The following is a 6196-nucleotide window of genomic DNA, read 5'->3' as shown; positions in this document are numbered from 1 at the left end:
AAAATTTTTAATTTAAAAATTATACTTATTCACCTAGGAATGTATGTGTGCGTGGACACCCATGCACGCATACCACCACACATATGTGAAGGGCAACTTGTAAGGGTCACTTTTCTCCTGCCTCCACGTGGGTTTCCAGGGATTGGACTTGGGTCACCAGGCTTGGTTGGTGGGGAGTGTCTTAATTCACTGAGCCATCTCACCAGCTCCCATGGGCTAAATTCCCATGTGTATGCTACACAATCCTACATGAGTTGGCGTTTTTTTGTTTTTTTTTCAAACTCCATTACTTTTTGCAGGAGGAAGGGAAGGAACTAGTCAGTGCAGCTGTCTCCTTAGATCCCAGGCGCTAGGGAGAGCTAAACCCCTCATCATTGACACCGGCTGTATTTGGCTCTTTTTCTATTGGCTTATGTGACATTTCTAAGTCCATCACAGAGGCTGGAAAAAATGGCCTGGTGGTTAGAAGCACTTGCTGCTCTTGCAGAGGGCCAGAGTTCAATCCCTAGCACCCACAGGACAGCTCACAACCATCTATCACTCAGTTCCAGAGAATCCATGCCCTCTTCTGGCCTCCAAGGGCAATGCAGCACACTTAGATGGAGGAAAAACACTCATACACATAAAAAGAAAAAAAAAAAACAAACTATTTCACAGCAAGAGAATGAGCCCTTACTCAACCCTGCCCCAAAGGCTAGGTACCCATGGTGGGGGTGGGGGGAGGCAATTGTGATGTCCAGGTAGGTTGGCCACAGGGTCCCGGTATGTTTCTTTTCCAGCTGGGGATGGGGCCTGTGATTGGGTCACAGGCTCCCACACCTAACCCTGGAGGGCCTGCCCAAGGACAGCTCCCTCTACCTCTCCCGCCCGCTGTCCTCAGACTGCTTTGAGATCTCTCAGGCCATATCCCACACAGGTCAGAGGCCCAGTGTTTTCTTGGCCTCTGTTATACCTACCACATTTGGTCTGGCACCTGCCTAGGGTGCCCTAACCCCTTCCCTTACTCATACACCTTTCCCAGGCTTGGTGCCCAGGGGAAGGGAGAGGGAAGCAGGATAGGGGCCATAGGTCAACCTTAACTCTGTCCAGCTCTTCTCTACTCTGAATGCCCACACAAGTGGGCATGTGGTCCCCACCTGGAGGAAGGCAGGTAGGTCCTTGGTTGCCCCTCCGCAGTCCCATGCCCCATGGTGGCAGAGATGGTGAATCTGCAGCAGGGTTAGGAGTGTTATGGGACCCTGCCGTGTCCCACCCCACGTTCCTGATCCCAGCTGGCAGAGCTGAACTGGACAGGGACAGGGAGAGAGCTGGCAGGTGGGTGTGGGATGACCAGGACAGAAAAACAGGGGAGCAGATCCTGTGGGCTCCGAAAAGGAGGGTGCAGACAGAGGTGACCATGGACTCTCACAGGAACAGGGGCTAAGACCTTCCACCTTCTGGTTGGGGAGTGATGCAGAGGAGGGACTGGGGAGAGGTCATTTCTGGAGGGTCCAGTGAGGGGAGGACTTCCCTGTGGGCCCAGCCCTCCCAGCAGAGGCCTCCTGGTGTACTGGGTTCCTGTGGGGGGAACAACCTTGAAGGGATATAGTTCTCAGTCTAGCCACAGACAGAAGTAAACCTTGTTTAATAACCAGTCACGCTTTGATTAGGCATCAACGGAGCCAGAAGCAGATGCAGGGAAATAAAAAGGCCCACTTTCATACAGTGTGTTTCCTATTGCTAATGCCTAGCTGCCATCTTAAAACACACAAAGGGCCGGGCGGTGATGTTGCACGCCTTTAACCCAGCACTCAGGAGGCAGAGGCAGGCAGGCCTCTGTGAGTTTGAGGCCAGCCTGGTCTACACAGAGAAACGTGTCTTTTTTTTTTTTTTTTTTTTTTTTTTTTAAGATTTATTCATTTATTTACTATATATAGTGTTTTGTCCGAATGTATGCCTGCAGGCCAGAAGGGGGCAACAGATCTCATTAGGGATGGTTGTGAGCCACCATATGGTTGCTGGAAATTATTGAACTCAGGACCTCTGGAAGAGCAGCTAGCGCTCTTAACAGCTGAGCCATCCCTCCAGCCTGAGACCCTGTCTTGAAAAACCAATCCCCACACAAAGGACACATCACATACCCCAGTTCTGGAGATGTCAGGTCTAAGTCGGTCACTAGACTAAGGTCAAGGTGTGACCGGGCCTCATTCTATCCAGTTTCAAGGGAAAGGCTGACTTGTGGGTTCTCCTTTATCTTCACAGCAGTCCTTACATCTAGCAATCTATCTTCCAGTCACATTTCCCCACCATGTCTCAGAGTTTTATAAACTTCATCCAAACTGCAACCCTTCTACTGCTGTATCAGGTCTCGGATTAGGACCCGGATGTTTGAGGGTTCAAGTTGGCCTCACTTTTGTGGGCAGCACTGGACAGGGTTTAAGTCTTTGTATACACATCTGGTTATGTTGGCAAGGGTTCTGAAGAGTGGAGCTGAGTGAAGAAGAACTTAGATGACAGAGGGGTGCTGCAGGCCCGGGATGCTGAGCTCCCCAGATCTCATCAAGAGAACAGAGTGCTTACACCCTCAACCTCCACAACCTGAGTTACTCAGTTCCCACTGAGGCTTTTCCAAGAACGGCTTTGTTCTGGTTTGTTGTATTGTTTTGTGGTGCTGGTGATAAAAGCCAAGGCTTGCCACACGCTAGGCAAGCACTCTACCACTGAGAGGCAGTTCCAATGAGCGGCACTAACTGCCCTTCATTGATTATTAAGAGCCTTATGTTTGTTATGCATCTGTCTCTTCTGATGGAAATTCCCAGTTTTCTGACTTTTTCTTTTTATTAAAAAAAAAATCACACTCTTGTGTATGTGTGCAGCACTCAGGAGGCAGAGGCAGGCAGACCTCTATGGACATGTGGTGGTCAGAGAACAACTCACAGGAGTTGGTTCTCAAAGACAGAACTCAAGTCGTCAGGATTGGTGCCTTTCCCTGTTGGGCCCTCTGGAAGGCCTGACTTTTGTATTGTCCTGTAGGCACTCTCTATACTAAATCACAATGTCTCACACACAGGTGACTTTTGTATTGTCCTGTAGGCACTCTCTATACTAAATCACAATGTCTCACACACAGGTGACTTTTGCATTGTCCTGTAGGCACCCTATCTACTAAATCACAATGTCTCACACACTGATTTTGTATTGTCCTGTAGGCACTCTATACTAAATCACAATGTCTCACACACTGATTTTGCATTGTCCTGTAGGCACTCTATACTAAATCACAATGTCTCACACACTGATTTTGTATGGTCCTGTAGGCACTCTATCTACTAAATCACAATGTCTCACACACTGATTTTGTATGGTCCTGTAGGCACTCTATCTACTAAATCACAATGTCTCACACACTGATTTTGCATTGTCCTGTAGGCACTCTCTATACTAAATCACAATGTCTCACACACAGGTGACTTTTGCATTGTCCTGTAGGCACCCTACCTACTAAATCACAATGTCTTACACACAGGTGACTTTTGCATTGTCCTGTAGGCACTCTACCTACTAAATCACAATGTCTCACACACAGGTGACTTTTGCATTGTCCTGTAGGCACTCTCTATACTAAGTCACAATGTCTCACACAGGTGACTTTTGCATTGTCCTGTAGGCACTCTATCTACTAAATCACAATGTCTCACACACAGGTGACTTTCTACTTTACTGTTCTGAATTTGGCTTTTGGTAAGAAGGGCCCTTTTTCTTAATGGTGGCTCTTTTATCAGATAGCTAATACCTGTCACTTCTTTTCCTTCCTAAGTTTGGTTTCCAGTCTCATGACTAGAAACCCTCCTTAGGGAGGAAGTCAAAGTAATTTCTATCTAAATGCTCCCTGCTTCACCACTTACTTCATCCATATAACAAATCTGTTCCGGCGTGGTGGAAACATGTCTTGTATCAGTATCTACTTGCCTCATTTCTGAACAAAACATTTCCATTTCAGTGACTGCAGTTTCTTGCACTGGTATTTATGCAATCTGCCTTATTCACATTTCGACGTCTCTGGACTGAGCATACAGTGTACAACTAATGGTAGAGCTAGCAGTACACTCATTGGCAGGGTTTCCTAATGGTTCATAAAGTGCCAGTATCTTACAATTCATGGTGTGCAGGTTTGATGAAAGACAGCATGGTAGCTTTATCGAGTGTGCGTGAGCTACCGGTGGAAGGTGAAATATCCCCAGAGGCTTATACATTTGAACATTTGGTCCCCAGTTGGTGTTCTATTAGGGAAGGTTGTGGAACCTTTAGGACATAGAACCTAGCTGCAATGGGTCACTGAGTGGTGACCCCTGGTTGGACGGGTCTTTGCCCCGATTGTAGATGTCAGTTCCCACTGTTGGGAATCCACTCTGTCCACGGAGCCATGAGCCAGACTAAACCTTTTCTTCCTTCTGCTACTTCTTCAAGACATCCTATCACAGTGACAATAAAAAAATAAGCGTGTCACCCATTGGGGAAAGTGCTCCCCGCTCAGTCATTCTCCAACCCCAGGCAATGGAATCAGGGCCTTGCACATTCTAAGCACACACTCTACCATAGATCTGCTACTAAGGTTACAGTGTGGTCGAAAGCTACGCTCAGTTTTTTTTTTTGTTTTTGTTTTTGAGACAGGGTTTCTCTGTGTAGCTTTGCGCCTTTCCTGGATCTCCCTCTGTAGACCAGGCTGGCCTCGAACTCACAAAGATCCGCCTGACTCTGCCTCCCGAGTGCTGGTATTAAAGGCGTGCGCCACCACCGCCTGGAAGTTTTTTGTTTTTTTAATGTGGGGATGGGGATTTGAACACAGGCTCTCAGGTTTGCAGAGCAAGCTTTCTTACCCATTGGACTTTCTCAACAGCTCAAGTTCATCTATTAGATTCTACAATCTTTTTTTTTTTTTTCTGAGATAGGGTTTCTCTGTGTAGCTTTGGAGCCTGTCCTGGAACTCGCTCTGTAGACCAGGCTGGCCTCGAACTCACAGAGACTGGACTGGCTCTGCCTCCTGAGTGCTGGGATTAAAGGTGTGTGCTACCACTGCCTGGCTAGATTCTACAATCTTTAAGACATCTTTTTGTTTATAAAGGAATAAAAATGTTAAGATTCAGGACTACAGAGCCAGTGAGATGGTTCAACATGTAAATGCCTGCTGCATAAGCTTGACAACCCGAGTTCAATTCCCAGACTCACACAAAGGAGGCAGGAGAGAACCAGCTCTACAAATCTGTCCTTTGAGGTTCATAGGGTACACCATAGCACATGTGTGCCCACAGCCACACACTGACATCATGCATACAATACTAATAACAACAACAATAACAATTAGTTTTCCTTGAAAAAGAATCCAGGACTATAGACAGCTGAGTCTTTATAACATTAAGATAACTGGTTTGTTTTAACTGCACTAAATGGTGATTTATATAAACTGTTTCCTTTCCCTCCCCCTAACAGTAGGAATTGAAGAGTCTCCTATATGCTAGGCAAGTATTCTATTCTTGAGCTGTACTCCCAGGCCCTTGTTATTTTTATTCTGGGTTAGGGTTTCATTAGGTTGCCTAGGCTGGCCTTGATTTCATTCTGTAGTCAAGGCATGCCTTAAACTTCTAATCCTCCTCCCTCAGGCTCCCAAGGAAGGAGCTGCTTACTCTTAAACCATCCTTGCATTCCTGAGATAAAACCTTAGTCAAGAAGCAGTATTTTTTGATTTGCTGATCTATTTAAGACTTCTGCATTTATATTCCTATGAAGAAGCAGTTTTTTTTTTCCACATTACATTTGTCCATGTTTTCAGCAGGGGCATTCTCAACATAAACTGAACTTCCAGTTTGTTCCACTGTTCCACTCTGGAGATTCTTTCTGGGACTTGGAACTGTTTTAAGGAATAACTTATTTTTGGTTTGAGACAGGGTTTCTCTGTGTAGCCCTGGCTGTGTTGGAACTCTGTCTGTAGACCAGGCTGGCCTTGAACTCACAGAGATCCACCTGCCTTGCCTCTGGAGTGCGGGATTAAAGATGTGTGCCACTGCCTGGCCTAAGGGATAACTTTTTGACATTTCTTCCTACTTCTGGAATTTCAGTTCACTTGGAGACATTTAACTGCTAAGGTTCTCCCCGACCTGAACGGTGCATCCTTGAGACGGCTGTGTTGCTCTGGTACCTGCTGCTCCCTCTCGACTACTTT

Source organism: Peromyscus maniculatus, chromosome 13 (assembly GCF_049852395.1).
Source record: "Peromyscus maniculatus bairdii isolate BWxNUB_F1_BW_parent chromosome 13, HU_Pman_BW_mat_3.1, whole genome shotgun sequence".
NCBI classification, from domain to species: Eukaryota; Metazoa; Chordata; class Mammalia; order Rodentia; family Cricetidae; genus Peromyscus; species Peromyscus maniculatus.
Note: the sequence above shows the minus strand (reverse complement) of the source record.